This window comes from Nannospalax galili, unplaced genomic scaffold (genome assembly GCF_000622305.1).
Source record: "Nannospalax galili isolate Female #2095 unplaced genomic scaffold, S.galili_v1.0 scaffold1123, whole genome shotgun sequence".
Classification (NCBI taxonomy): Eukaryota; Metazoa; Chordata; class Mammalia; order Rodentia; family Spalacidae; genus Nannospalax; species Nannospalax galili.
Window position 1 is genome coordinate 145,018 of NW_008349192.1, and position 16,220 is coordinate 161,237.

The window sequence follows — 16,220 nt, forward strand, 5'->3', positions numbered from 1 at the left end:
CTTCCTTCAAAGATGGTTTTGGTCAGTGTTTTGTCACAGCAATAGAAAACCAACAATGCCCAAGTTTAAAGCCCCAACCCTGATACTTTTGGCTCCAGGAAACCTTCCCACTAAATGACACCAGAGCATCATATCCTTTACTGATTAACCATTGGATTCTGGGAAGAAGTATGAATCTACTCCATAGCTCCCTAACCCATTTCCCTCAGATTTTATGGGCTCATAAAATTCTGTCCACATGTAAGAGAGGGAGTAGATCATAACTATGTAGGAGGGAAAAGTGTATGTGTGCACATATATGCATGTTTCTACATAAGCAAACATTTAAGTCTGCATGTCCCTCCATTAGTGTGAGTGTGTGTATGTCTGATGGCGTGTTCCCCACCCTATCTGTCCTGAATGCCTACATGTTCTCATGAGTGATTCTCTCTGTTTATGCTGTGTGTGACCATGACTGAGCCTATGTGATCACTGCCATGAATGTACCTGATAAGGATTCTATCAGTCAAAGGAGTCAGCTCATGTTGTCTCTGCAGTACATGGGGAACACTGTCTAAAAACATGGAATGCTTCAAGACTTTGCATGTCATCCTTGCCCAGGAGCTGTGCAAATCTTCTTTGCAGTGGTCCAATTTTATATACGCACTGCTGAAGCAAGTGCTAATCATGTTGACTGTTTTTAACTTTAAAAAAATAACTTTGAGAATTTCATACATGACTTGATCATACATGTTCTGATGAAATCCACTCCCAATCCCTCCCCTCCAACACCTCCCATATCTATCTCCCCATCACCTTTTTCTGACAATTTCTTGCCCTTCTTTCCTTCCTTCCTTCCTTCCTCCTTCCTTCCTTCCTTCCTTCCTTAGCCTTTGTTGGGTATTTTGTTAGAGATACAAACTCCCAAATACTTTTGACATTTTTGGCCTTGGGAATAGAGTATGTTGCTCTCTTGGCCCAAGGACATTGTAACTTTTAGCCAAGAAACTGGCTATTTTTCTTTGGAGTCTTTTTACCCCAACTGCCTAGCCAGTTCCTACCTCCTATTCTTGTCACACCATCCTCTGAAGAGGTTATCCAACTTGCACATAGGGAATCAGGACGCAGACCAATCTGGCTTCTTCCATGCTGAACAACTATGCAGGGTGAGGCAATTGGAGTACCCCTTCAGTAGGTCTATCTGAAAGATCCCCAAATTGCATAACTCTTATCTGTATGGGGAAAAGAAAGTACTTAATGGGTGAATAGGGGATGTGAAGGAGAAGTAAAGGCAAATGTAGTTAGCATTACAAGTTCTAGACAGGGAACCAGAAAAAAGTCAGAACAGGACAAATTTATATTGCTCATATCAGAGTCCACTGGGATTTCTTAACAAGAGCTTCCAGAAGCATCCCTCTATTGGGTTCCTCCTCATTTTTCTTTTGCCTGTCAAGGTTGGTCTCAAGAGTGATGGACTCAGGATTTGTTTTCAGTAACTTTGATAGCTGTTGGAGTGGTTAGAATCTGTGTCAACTCCCTCTTAAAGGCTTCCAGATAAGGGGAGAAAACAAATTTAGCCATAATTTTAGAACAATAGTGGTTTTCTCCATTAGCTACAGGTGGGAACTACAGTATTGCAGACCAAGATTTGAAGTCTTACATCTGAGCAGCACCTTCTGCTTAGAATCAAAATCCTGAATGAGAAATAATTGTCTAAATAACATTTTATATGGACTTAAGTTTAATGTCTGGGAAGGGTATTCTCTTGAACTCTTTTTTTCCCTTTATTTCTCTCTTGAACTCTTAAAGAACTATAATGATCACTTTAATCTTTGGTTATACTTTCCTTTAGGGTATTTAAGACCATACAGTTGGCTCAAATAAATCAACTTATTTTTACTCATAAGGTCATCTGAGGATCTGTTTCTCAGGGTCACAGGGTCTTGGGAGGAGCCCCTGGCCTCTTTCTTTCACCAGTTCCATCTATGTGAAGAAGTCAAAGGTTCTGCTTGACTGTGGCTTGACTTGGAAGCATGGAGGAAATGTATCCTCTTAGTTGACCTTCCTCTTTATAGACTGGACACTGGTTCAAGTCCATCTGGTGGGGTCTCCATGGCCTCCCTGAACAGAGGGATAGGTGACTCACCACAGTTACAGGGCATTTTGAGAGATGCTCATAGTCTCCTGGAGCTCAGTTGACCTAGGAGGACAAGGGGCAAAAACTGTCCTTTAAGTCCCTCTGACCAGATTAGTATAAGCCTTAAAGTATGGCTGTTAAATATCCAAGAAGGTTAGTTCCACCAGTCTGGTACTTTTAATTACCATGTGCTATGTAAATAGGGCTTGGATAAAAAACCAAAAGTTCTCAGATAAACCTTGACTAGATATATATTTCGTTCCTTAAACTAGTTGACTAAACTATGACCTTAGAAATTGCTGATGAAGCTTGGTCAAAAACCAAACTTTCTCAGATAAACCTTCACTAGACATATTTTTGTTCCTTAAACTAGTTAACTAACCTATGACCTTAGAAATTTTATTACATGTATATAATTTTTGTCTCATCCTTTAAATATTTGAGAAAACTTACACAACCCCTCAATCATGTTGATTTTTACCCTTACAATGCAGACATGTATGAAAATTATCAAACCGCATAGCTATAAATGTACTGTTACTTCTCAACAAGTCTAGTAGTTGATTTGCATTTGAATTTTCTTCTTTGCATATTTGTATATGTGGGTAACTGAGGAAGAGGCGATGAGTTGTAGAACATTTTTCTAACATGCCTGAGGCTCTAGTTTTAAAGCCACAAAATCCATCTGGTGGTGGGCACCTGCCACCAGCGAGGGTCTTCACAGTTCCCAGTGATGGTCTGTGTTTCTCCTTAGCATACATGACTGTGTCCAGTGAGAAGGATTAAATATTGTGAGAGTATTTTCTTATTTTCATATCTGTGACTGACCCAGAGAAACAAATTCTCACAGACTATTTTTTTCTGGTGGTGTCTCACTGGTCTGTAACTTGCCAAGTTGTCTAGGCTGGCTGATAAGTGAGCTCCAGGGGTCTGCCTCACCCTGTCTCCATAGTTCTGATGGTATTGTGGTATATATCACTACTCCCAATGTCAAATTATACTACAGAGCTCTAGTTATAAAAAGCACATGGTAATGTCACAAAAATATACACATAGATCAATGGAATAAAATTGAGGATCCAGATATACATACAAACAATCACACAACCACAGCTACATTGTCTTTGACAAAGATGCCAAAAATCTATACTGGATAAAAAACAGCATCTTCAAGGAATGGTATTGGGAAACAAGAATTTCAATATGCCAAAAAATGAAGTTTGTTCTTTACCTTGCACCTGGCCCAGAAGTCAGTATAAGACAGGCTACCCCAAAATTGCTACATGTAATGGTGGGAAGTTCACTTCAGTTTATAGGAACAGGTGCAAGCTTTCTGTATAAGAAGTCATAGCACAGGAAATAAGACCAGCAATTAGCAAATAGTATCTTATGAAACTAAAAAGCTTCTGAACAGGAAAAGAATCTGTCAGTTGCCTGTGGAGGCAGCCAATAGAATGGAAGAAAATCTTTGTCACCTATAAATATGACAAAGGATTAATGTCTACATAGTATAGAGAACTAAGGAGACTAAACATTAAGACAGCAAAAAAACCAATTAAAAATGAGCAACCTAACTGAAGAGAAAAAAAAATCTGTAAAAGAGAATTACTAATGGCAAGAAACACCTAAAAGTGTGTTCAACATACTTCGATATCAGGAAAATGAAAATTAAAACTATGTAAAGATTCCGTTTCACCCCAGTCAGAAAACCACCACCAGAAAAAAAGTGGCTTGTTTGTGGTAAAAGGGGGATGCCTAGCTTAGGCACTGTTGACAGAGTCTGAATTAGTGCAACCACTTTGGAAAGGATGTTTCTCAAAAAGCTACATATGGAATTACCATATGACCCAGCCACACCACTACTGTGCCTATGCCCAAAAGAGTTTATATCTTATTTCAGAGATGCTTATAATCCATGTTCATTGCTCCTCTGCCCACGAGAGCAAGGAAAGGAGCCAGCTCATGTATCCATCAGGTGCTGAATGGTTAATGAGAATGGGGTATGTATACACAGTGCAGTAGTACTCGGCCATCAGGAAAACACGAGACCATGAAATTTTCAAGAAGATGGATGAATCTGGAAAAACTATACTTACTGAGGTCATCCAGGCCACTACTCATAACAGAAATCTGGTCATCTTGGGAATGTGCTTCTTTTACTTTGGGCTAAGAACCCTGTATTAGTCATTACCCCACTCTCAGTACCGATTACTGTATTAGTCCCTTTTCTGTTACGGTGATAGAAACACTGACCCAAACAATTTATAGAAGGAAGAGTTTATTCATGCTTACGGCTCCAGGGTAATTACAGTCCATTATGGCAGGGAGGCATGGTGGCTGGAGGTGGCTGGAGCAGGAGCAGCAGAAGCTAAGCTCTCACATCATCACGCAGGCACAGGAAGCAAGAGAGCGACTGGAGATCCTGCAAGGCTTAAGAACTCTCTAAGCCCACCCCCAGTGACGTGCTTCCTCCAGGATAGTCACACCTTCTAAAACCTCCCCAAACAGCACCATCGTCTGGGGACAAAATGTCCAAACACTTGGAGCCTATGGGGGACATTTTCATGCAAACCATCGCGAATCCCAATGCTCATACAGCATGCGAGTTCCATATGAATACAAGGCTCTCTTCTCAAGTCAGTTGTGTGGATAGAACCACAAGGAATATGTCCTCGATCTACTCCTTCCTGAAAGCTCTGTTGTAGAAATTTATCTCATTAGAAAGTTGTGGAGATCAGGCTCTGCAACAAAAGTTGTCACTCACATCAGATATTTGTGTCTTTTTTTATGGCACATTCTACAGCAAGTGGCAGTAGGGGATATTTCAAGCTCTCTATCTGTTCTGTGGCTTTTAATGTCCCAATTCTGCCTTTTATCTCATTGTTTTATCTGACAAATTAACAGATTAATCATGTTATGCAGACTTCCATCCTTTGTCCATGCATCATCTGTTTATTTATCCCTCCATCCATCATCCACCATCCTTCCATTCATTCACCCACCTGTCTTGCATCCACCCTCCATTGGTCCAGTCATCCATCTTCCATCCACCCTCCATTTGTTCAGTCATCCATCTTCCATCTGTCCTTCCATTCATTCCCCATCCATCATCCATCCACCCTCCTGCTTATTCAGTCTTCCATCATCTCTGCATCATTCATCCAAAATTCATCGTTCCATGTTCATTTATATAGTTTTTCAAACAGTGTTCAAAGTCAAGTATGATTTGTCTACTTTCAAATAATATACAAGGAAATGTGTGACAAATAACAATCTATTATTCTGTGGAAAATTATTCTAGGAGAAGATCTTTAAAAAATCAAATGATCACCCGGTGGTGTTTGATCATCTTTTCTTGGGCCTTGGCCTCATCCTGCTGCCTAAGAGTGGCTGGATAACTAGGGATGCTTTGCCCTCATGGAGAGCATGCAAGTAGCCTGCCTAGGTCCATTCCATCCCTCCAGACCAAGGAACTATTCATACCCAGTCATACAACAACTATGCCACATCAAGTAGGGATGCTTTGCCGTCATGGAGAGCACGCAAGTAGCCTGCCTAGGTCCATTCCATCCCTCCAATAATATATCAAAAAACAAAACCTGAAGCCCAGACCAAGGAACTATTCATACCCAGTCATACAACAACTATGCCACATCAACATTTTTTACAGAATCAAACTTCAGCTCAACAAAGGCAGGCCTGAGTTTCATAACAGACACACAAACAACAAAAAATCCATACACCCAGACTACAAGGAAAAATACAAATAATATGAAAACCCAAAGTAATATGTCCCCACTAAATCCACTGGTGTTATAAAAGTATTCTACAATTTAAAGAACACACAATCAACTTAAGGAACTCAAAGAGGATAGGGTTAAACTCCTATGTGAAGCTCAGGAATATAAAAAAATATGGATGAATAAATGACAAAGACAGTTCAGGAGCTGAAAAGCAAACTTATAAGACAGATAGAAATATTCAATGAAATTCAAGGGAAAGTGAATATGGAATTCAAGAACTCAATAAGCCAATGTGAAATGACAGGAGAAAGCCTCACAAGCAGAATGAATGAAATGAAAAGGAATATCAAGACTGGATGATAAAATTAAAGAACTCCAGTAAATTACCACTCTAGTGAAGATTAGGAAAAAATGTAAAAACATAGGAATGGAATATGCAGGAATTGTGGGATGCCATAAAAAGACTGTATTTCTGCATCATAGCAACAAAGGAAGGAGCAAAGTCCTAGGTCAATGTCATTGACCCGATCTTCAACAGGATTATAGAAGAAATTTCCCTACATTAAAGACATACCCATGCAGATACAAGAAGCACACAGAACACCAGATAGACAGGAGAAGAACAGAACTCCCCAAGGGATTTTATAGCAAAAACACTAAATGCCCAGAACAGAGTGAATGTTGAAAGCTGAAAGACAAAAACAAGTCATATACAAAGGAAAATCAATTAGAATTACAGTTGACCTCTCAGTGCAAACTGTTAAAGCCAGAAGAGCTTGGAGCAAAGTATTCCAAATTCTAAATGATATAGATGCCAACTCAGAATACTTTACCCAGTAAAACTGTCTATCATAGTCCGGCTATAGCAGGGTTGGGTGGAGCTGCTCTGTGAGCAGGTTGGAGGGTAGGTTAGGGTGGGATTTCACAGGTTTGGGGTGAACAGAAGTCAGATGGTAGGGGAGAGGGAGTTCTCAGGGATTGAATTCCAAGCCCCAAGTCTGGGGCAGGGGAGAATGCCAGAGACCCAGGCTTGGATTGACTCACTCTGCAAACATGAGCTGTGTGCTGATTGAGGGTGGGACAGCATCCCTGTGACCCAGGGAAGTCTGAGGGCTAAGATGACAGGGCACTACGGAGTCTCTGGGAGGAAGCTCCAAGCCCCAAGTCTGAGGGGACGAGGATCCTAGGAGACCCAGTCTGATGAGAACTGAGATGGTGTGGATTGACTCACTCTGCCAAGACTTGGTACATAGTGATCAATGATGGAACAGGATCTCTGTGACCCAAGGATGTTTGAGAGCTAAGAAGGTGGGATGTTAGGGAGATACAGGTAAGGAGATTCAAACCAGAAATCTTTTGGGGGTACATGGCATTCATGGAGACCCAGTCTGAATTGATTATTGACAAGTCTTTTGCTTTATTTATAAAATGCAGAAACAGTTTTCTCTACAGCAGAATTAAGTGATTCCCAGAATCTGGGAGGCAAGTGAGGTCTGCAGATGACAGTCCACCTAGGGCGTGACTGTCCCTGGACTGACCCTCCATTGGGGATGGGGTCAGATTCTTCTAGAAATGGGGAACACCAGGGCATGTGCTCACTGGACTCAACTTGGTCTTCTCTGACGGTTGTCATGAGGCACAGCTGTCACTCTCTTGATATGAGGTTCTTCTAAGCCTGTTTCTGTGTCATCATGCACAGTTGGGCGTAAGTCACATCCTGGGGACCCACAAGTGCAGAAGCCTGGTGCAGAAAAGGGCGAGAGGAAGATGGTGCCTGGTGTTGGCAGCCTGGGGCCTGAGGAAGACATGACCCACCTCACTGTCCATCTCTCTGTCTTCCCTTGAATTGAGTAACTTCCTTGACATGGTGGAAGAGGTGTCCCCTGCTTCCCTGAGCCTAGAGGGTTTCACCTGTACATACACCTCTTTCAGGGGTCTTCATCAGGGGGGTTCCATAGCAGGGAGACAGTGAGACGGAGACCGTGTCTCCTGGATTTCCTGGGGTCTGCTCCAGTCAGAGTTCTACAGAGTGACCAGTGATTCTTTAGACCATCAGTAAGACTATGGCATTCTTATCTAGTCTTCATGGGCTTTCTGAGTACGTGGGTTCTCTGGTAGCTTCATTCCTCCATGTCTGACCTTATTTTCTGATGCCCTCACTCTCGTGGTTTCAGTGACTCAATCTATTTTTGTGAGAGACCATGCTCCTGCCCCGGGACCCATGTTCCTGCTGTGTCTCCTGCCTGCAGGTGCTGTCCATTAGATGTCTGTCTGTGCCTCTGATTTGAGGCTTCTCCTCAGAACACACCTGTTAGATACCCCTCCCTTTTTAATTCACAGTGGCCCTGTCTGCTCCACACACTTTCTCTGTTTTATTTGCCTAAAATACTATACTCACATCCTGCACTGCTCCTACCTGGAGCCTGGTCAAGAGAGATCTCCAGGGTCTAGGGAGATGCCTCAGCCAGTGAAGTGGTTGCTATACAAGATGAGGATGGAAGTATGATTCCCCTCACCCTGCCATGTAATATTTAGGCAAGACCACCCAAGCCTGTGTTCCCAGCTCCAGAGAGAAAGGGACAAGAGCATCATCATATTCTTGTCCATCTAGTCTAACCACATCAATGTGTCCCATGTTCAGAGGTCCAGTGATAAATCTGTCTCAAAAAAAATAAGGTGGAGAGCAATTGAGGACTACACAAAGCTGCATATCTACAAATACGTACGTAAAAGAAAAAGTGAGAGAGGGAGCTCCCTGTGAGTCCCTGGGAGGTGAGTGGAGGGGGCGCAGGTACACAAGGTCTTATTTACTCATGTGTCCTACTGGTCCTCTTATCAGGGCTGGAAATCAAACCCAATGCCTCATCCGTGTTAGATACTCACTCTGCCACTGAGCTGTAGCTCAACCCCTCCGGTGTCTTTGGGAACATGGTAAAAGCCAGACAGATGCTGAAGAAACACAGAAGAGGCAGCGAAGGGCTACATGGTCCCAGAAAACCAAGAAAAATGGTCCGTGGTAGATACTCACTCTGCCACTGAGCTGTAGCTCAACCCCTCAGGTGTCTTTGGGAACATGGTAATAGCCAGACGGATGCTGAAGAGACATAGAAAAGGCAGAGAAGGGCTACATGGTCCCAGAAAACCAAGAAAGAATGAAGTCCTAGCAGAGAGTGGCAGATGCCTCCGGAAGGAAAGGGTCAGCTGTGCATGTGACTGAGGGCTGAGATTTGGGAGGACAGGGAAGGACTCTGGGCCCACATGGGGACAGAGCTAAAAACTGTGGTGATGCCCCTAGGAGCATAGTGAGGGCTCAGTCCCATGGAGCACTGACTACAGACACCCCCCATCAGCTCTATGATGCCAAGACCTCAGGTATCCCCCTCTTAGGGCCCTGTTTTCTCACACAGGATGTCTTCTTTGATGGCAGTATCTGGGAAGGATCTGGAGAGACAAAGAGGTGTCATTTGGCAGTGAGAGGCGGGAGGCAGGTGGGAATCTGGTGACTGGACATTAGTTACCTCATCTGAGGACCTCTGTGCCTGGACACTGCCTCCTCAGCTTCTGCAGGTGGATGTGCATCACTGATTTTCCTCTGGGCTGCAGGAGAGAGAAGATCCTCAGCCAGGAGTGTGGGAAGTTCCTCCCCTCCCCAGTACCTGAAGGCAGGAAGGAAACATTACCCCCTTTGGGGCAAGTGTGCAAATATTCCAGGAGATGAAAGCTCACAGAATCCCTGACATTTGCACATGTACTGAGATCACGTGTGTCTGATCTGGGATTCTTCAGAAGTGGTTCTGGGCTGACCTGCCCAAATCTGGATGGTTTCCCCAGAGTTTCTAGCTTGAACCCTTGTTTGGATGATCCACAGAGGAGCCCGTCACCTCCTGAAAACCAGGTTACCCACATCCTACTCATTGTCTTTCCTGTGCTTCCTCTGACATCTACACCACAGGAAGATGAAGATGAGGAGAAACAGCAGCAGGAGGAAGGCCAGCGAGATGGACATCAGAAACTTCTGGTATCTTTCCTGTTCTGTGGCACAAGTGACTATGAGTGATAACAGTACTGCTGACCTGAGCACCTACTGTGTGCCAGGCCCCTGCTGGGTCTCTCGCATTTACCACCTCCCACCCTCACAGTCATGCAACAATATGTCATCTAAGCATTCAGGCCACACCAGCCAGTTCACCAGGCCTAGGGCCCGCAGCTGGAAAACTAAGAGCTGTGTGAACCCCAGGAATCCGAGTTTTAGTCACATTCTCTCCACCAGAGCTGAGTCCCAGGAGGTGGAGAGCAGGAGCCTGAATGCCTGCACAGGCCCTGTAACATGACTGGCAGAGAGTGTTTCCACTTCAGGTTGTGGAGGCCTCCACTGGCAGGAGAGGTCACAGGCAAGGTCAGCACTAAAAGGGACTCTGAGGTCAGGTTCAAGCCGTTTTCACTTGGAGAAACTGAGGCCCATACAGGGGAGGGATCTGTTCAATCCAGCATCTCCAGAAGAGGCCACACCAGCCCCATAACTACCTCTCGTCCCTCTGAATCCACCATCCTACAGTCCCCATTTAACATTCTGGTGACTTGACTCCATGGAGTTGAGTGACTGGCTCTCAGATCCTCAAGGTGTGTTGGGAAGGTGGAAGTCAGGACTCCCCACTTTCCACCTCAGCCCAGCTGCTCCTCCCCCAGCCTGGGACCAAACATCTGTCTTTGCTTCTGTGTTCCCTCTTGCAGCCCAGTCCCTAAGGATGCTGGGATCTCTGTTGGGGTCTCTGATCTCTGGGCTCCTGGACACACACTTAGCTGACACAGGAACCAGGACTTTGATGGGGTGAGAGTCTGCAGGCAGCTCAGCGATGGCACAAACTGAGGACAGAAGCCCCTGACACTCACTCTCACCAGCTATTGAGATGGGCCCTGTGTTTGAGGTGCTATTCCCCACAAAGGATGATAGGAAAGAGAACAAGAGGAAGGTTAGGGGCAGAAACTGACCATGGATAGGTCGTTGCTGTTCACTGTCCCACATCTGTCCTGTGGCCTCTTGGAGAATCTTCTGCTGCCCACATGGAACTTTCTAGATTCCACTAATGGATATGGGATGGATATTCCCTGACCGCCTGCCATTGGTCTCCACAACTCTGAGGAGGGAGCCTCTTAACTGTGATTTCCTATGACTTTTCATCTCATCCTAGCCAAGGCCTCTCCTGGGGGAAAGATCCTCAGTCACCCTTTGAGCTCATGAGGTCAGGGTCCTCTAATGTGATACCACAGGCTTCAAAGGGGTACTGGGGTGTGACAACAGCTAGGGGGACGAGCCTTGAGAACCCTAGCACCTGTAGGTCCCACTGAAGTTTGAGGTCACAGCTCTTACGGAGAATCCTGCCCAGTATGTCCCAGCTTGGGACTTCGACCTGAGATGTAGTGGGGGATTTGCTGCCCATTCCATGATCTGAAGTAACATCTTCATCTGGCTCCATGTCAGAAGCAGTAGGGGACATTACTTACTTGAGGAAACTGTGGGCCCAGTAGTCACTGAGAGAGAGGTTGTGACAGGGAGCTGTCCTAGAGAGAAGAGGGATGGGTGAGGGACTGCACTATTTCTTCTGAGCTGAGATCTCACTAAATCCTGACTCTGAGGATCTGGGACTCTTTTTGGTTTCTCTGATTCTGCACCTACACTGTTTCCCTGTCTTCCCTTACACCACCAACCTTCACCCCAGACACCAATCCCTGGGATTCCTCTGTTGGCCCTGTGGAGTTTGTGGTTACTGACTGGATCTACTCTGCACCTGACCTGTGATTGGTATGTCCAGAGATCACTAGGGGTTGACTAGTCAGAGGAGAGGCTAACGTTGCCATTGCCCATGCACCAGCTTCCAATAAAGCCCCTCATGAGCCCAGTGGAAACCAGGCCTAAAGGAGACCAGTCAAAAGATTCTGGGAAAGGCCAGTTTCCTCCTCTTTGACCAGGGCAAATCTGCCGTGTGTGATGACTGGGCAACAATGGAAAATCAGAATTTCTCCATGGTCCAGGAGAGGTCCTGGTTGGGTCAGTGGCAAGGTCTTCTTGGACAGCCCTGCAGGGAAGATGGACTGGGGGATCAGGAACTTGCCCCTGTCATACATCTGCTCCTCCCATTCTGCCCTGCAAGTGTCATTGTGTTTCTTTCTGTAGGACTCTGGCTCAGGAGCAAAGAGGTCCCTTCAGCCAGCCTCCCACCTGGGAATCCTGTAGAGCAGTGAGATTCATAACAAAAGTCTTGGGGTCTCAAAAATGATTCCAGGAATGATGAAGCTTCCTCACCTGAGATGAGTATTTCCAGGGGATCGCTGGGTTCTGACCACACTTGTGGCTTTCTCTTGTAACAGCCATAACATCTGAAGGTTCTCCTGCTGCTGGGGGTCACAGAGCCCACAGGGAACAGAGCCTGGAACTGACTCGTTGATAAGCGTTGTGAGTCCAGTGTCTTGTAGAGCTTCTGTTCTCCTTTTTTGGTCAGAATGAACCTGTCATAGTCATGTTCTGAAACACACTGGAGGGTCACGTTCATTCCTGAGGTCACCACAGGGCTGGGCATGGCTGACAGGCTGGGTTTCCTGTTGTAGATGGCTAGGATGGAAGGAAGCAATGTGTTAAATGGACTCATACCCCCCACATTGTTCCCTAGGGCTGTGATGAGAGAGAGAATCATTGAGATCAGATCCCTTTTCGTGAGGGCAGAGGCTGGAGATGAGGACCCCTAAATGTCCCCTTACCTGTCACCACCAGCTCCAGGTCATCACTGCACTGAGACCAGCCAGCAGGGCTGTAATAGTAACAACAATATCGCCCTGCATGTTGCTCTCTCATGGATTGGATGGAGAACTTGGCCTTGTTCCTCATCTCCAGTGGGGTCTTTTCTTCCCAGAATGTTGTGTCTCCCTCTTTATACAGAATATATTTTTGGGCATCCAGGGTCCCCTGACACCAGATGGTCACAGGACTCTCTGAGGTGACCACAGAACCTGGCTTAGCCCAAATGGTGGGTTTTTGGGTGGTCCCTGTAGGGAAGTAGGTGAGTCTGTTTAAATTGTGGAACAGAGAGAAGATCAAACATAGAGATGGCACTTCAACTTGCCCCTGAATAGCTCTAGGACCAGTGAAGCCACGTGACTCCCATCCCTCTCCTTGACCTCTCCTTGCCTTCCATATTTCACTCTTCCTCTCTGCCTAGGCCTCCGTAAATCAGGTCCCAGTGTCTCCTACACTCCCTATCACTGGGCTCAGGAGCCCTGGTTCCCCTCACCTATCACAACTCAGGGCCTCCTTTGGGAACCTGCATATGTTCAGTTTCACTGATTTGAGTGGATTACATACCTGAGACCACCATCTACAGTTTCCCCACCATCAGCCACACCTGCTGCTCTGTCTCCAATGCTCAGAGGTGACCCCTTGTCCTCAGTGAGGAGGACTTACCTGTGACAGCTGCGGACACACTCACCTGCCAGAACTGGGGTCCTGAGGTCCAGACTCAGTCCTGGAAGAGTGTTCCCTGTGAGAGGTCTGCCCTGACACCTGAGCAGGTCCTCCCCTCACATGTGCCCCTGAATTGTCTTGGTGCTACAAGGCCTGGCTGAAGGATGGGATCCCTCTCAGACCAGGGTGGGATCCTTCCAAGCCCAGGGTGTTCCCGGCCCCTCATCTCACCAAGACAGAACAAGGCTGTGAATATGGGGGTCATGTGGTCTCCTCTCCCAGGCTGCAGCCTTGCAGATATTAGGGTGCAGTGCCTTGTTGAATGGGTAGATCCCCAGATTGTAGGTTTCAGAGGCTGTGTGTTCCCTTCTGCCAGGAAGCTGTCCCTTCAGCAGAGCCACAGAAAGAGGGACCGCCCTCCGCAAGGGACTGCCTCCCTTTTCCCTTGTGTTGGGGCTTCACTGGCTCTAGACCCTGTCTAGAGTCAATATCTAGACTCTCCCTTCCTTTCTCTCTCTTAAAGACAGGGCCTCATCAACCAGAAGTAAACTTGTTTCTCCTCCATCAAGCTCCTATGTACTGGTACTACCGGCCTGTGCCGGGCTGTCTTCTCTTCTGACAGAAGTGGAATCTCCTTGAAATGCACCAAAATCGCCTGAACTGTCTTTACATCAACAAGGGACAGGACTTAGCTACAAGAAATTTGATGCCTTATACCTGTACCTTCCAGCTGAGGGTCTCTCAAGGTTTTTCTTTCTGTCTCATAGACTGCACATTGGTTCACCTCACTCATTCACCCATACCATCATCACATTGTCACAGGGCCCTTACCATGTTCAGTCACCTCTGCAGCTCTGGTTCCAGTTTTTCAATATTTTCTTCTTTTTACACTTTAATTCAAAGCTCATAAAAATCTCTTCTTCTGTATCTGTTTTTGTTTGTCATAAGGACAGAGTGTTGACAAAATCACAATTACCACTGAGAAGAATTTTGATTACATCTCAGGTAACTGAGATGAGACCTTAGGGTTGTCTACAGATGGATTTTTGAGTAACTGGATGAGTTGTGTGCAGAGAACCCTCAATTGCACTGGCAGAGCTTCGTGGGCATTTGTGGTGAGGGCTGGAAAGGTCAGAATGACCACAGAATGCAGATAGGGGAAGCTGTGCTCATGAGGTTCCAGTGAAGTAGAAAACTCCCTTGGGGAGTGTTTCAGTGGCTCACCTTTATACTTTTTGTAGGATCCCGAGGATTTGTTTTTCTTTTAAGTTTTTCTAATACATGAATAAATAATTATGAGATTTGTATTTGTAAAATTACCCATGCTTTCAATCCCCTTTAAGTTTAAAAATTACATTCCAATGTAACTTTATATATTTTTGCCATTTTCATGCAATATATTTGTACTGTATTCAGATTTCCTTCCCTAGAGCTGACATGGGACTTGTTCATTCTGTCGCTGTGCTGTGTGAGTTCTTATGAGTAACTGACCAGCTGTCTGGAAAACTCTGTTTCCATGCAGTAATACTCCAGCTCTGCCTCTGGCAGTCTTTCCAGCCCTTCATTCACAATGGTCCCTGAGCCTTGAGATGTTGCATAAGGAAGTTTTTCAGTGAGATTTGAGAGATACACTAATCTACGTGTATAACAATATATCATTAGGATAAGTTTATTACTATAATCTATTTAGCAGTAAACTATTTTTAGGCTCTCCACTAAGCCAAGTGACCTGTATAGCCTCAGATTCCTAGCTCTTATATATTATGAAGTAGAACTTAAATCTAATTAGAAAGTCATTGGTTACTCCCATAATATTCACACCACTTTTGTACACATGGGCATTTCTTTCCAGCCCATTTGTGGCTATAACTCCTAGGATTCACGGCTGGGTAAAACTGACAATTAATTTTCTCTTTGGTAGCTTATACAATACCTTTCAGCACTATGAACACAGCCAGTAGAGATGAGACTTTGAAGTCAGCACCACCTTGGTTTCTCCTACTTTGTTCTACAACTCATCTATGTAAAGTCTTCAGCAATGGGGTTTTACTGTAGAAGAATTCTCGTGGCTAACTAAGAGCAGGATCAATGGCCAGTGGTGTTTTAGGATCTCTGTGAACCCTGGTCACCAGATTTAAGAAAGGGGGTCCAGTGTTGGCACTGAACTTTTGTTCTGTCAGCCTATGGTGTCTAGTAGAGGCAAAGTAGCCCTGAATTAAGATAAAACTTTTTAATATCTTTTATAAATACATTTCTTTACATTCCAGAATGTCCTCCCAGTTGATAAGCCATGCCCCTCTAAGGCATATTCCCAAGACTCTATTCCTTACTCCAGAAATACCTGTACATCCATGTTCATTGCTGCCCCTTTTAAAGTAGCCAGAATTTGGAAATAACCTATATATCTATCAAGTGATGAGTGGATAAAGAAGATGAATTGCATATACACAGTGAGAAATTATTAAGCTCTGAAAAATCAAAATTAGGAAATGTTCAGATAAATGGACAGAACTTGAAACAACCATCCTGAGTGAGGGAACTCCCAACCAGAAAGATAATTTTGCATGTTTCCTGGACGCTAGCTTCGAAATCCTAGATATCAAAGTTCCAATGTGAAACTCCAGAGAAGTCAGAAAACTAATACATGGCCATGACCAGGTGGGGCAGCTTCTCAGGAGGGCAGTAGAATATAGTGATGTAAATTTTTTGACTTATTTTTTATATATATGAATGTGTGTTTTGCCTGCATACATGTAAGTGTACCACGTGTGTTCATTGCCCACAGAATGGTGTGAAGAAGGCATCAGGTCAGCTGGAACTGGATTTACAAACAGCAGTTAACCACCATGTGGGTGCTGGGTACCAAACCCAGATCCCCTGGAAACGGAGGCTGTGCTCATATCCACTG

General features: G+C 45.0%; 1 non-coding gene and 1 pseudogene across 1 annotated transcript; both read right to left on the reverse strand.

Moving 5' to 3' along the window:
* LOC108491470 overlaps positions 1 to 14,105 on the reverse strand; it is a 42,406-nt pseudogene extending 28,301 nt beyond the window's left edge.
* Positions 556 to 661, reverse strand: LOC115072604. Its single transcript, XR_003851647.1, has one exon. It is a non-coding gene; the product is annotated as a U6 spliceosomal RNA (small nuclear RNA).
* Positions 14,106 to 16,220: the final 2,115 nt, after the last annotated feature.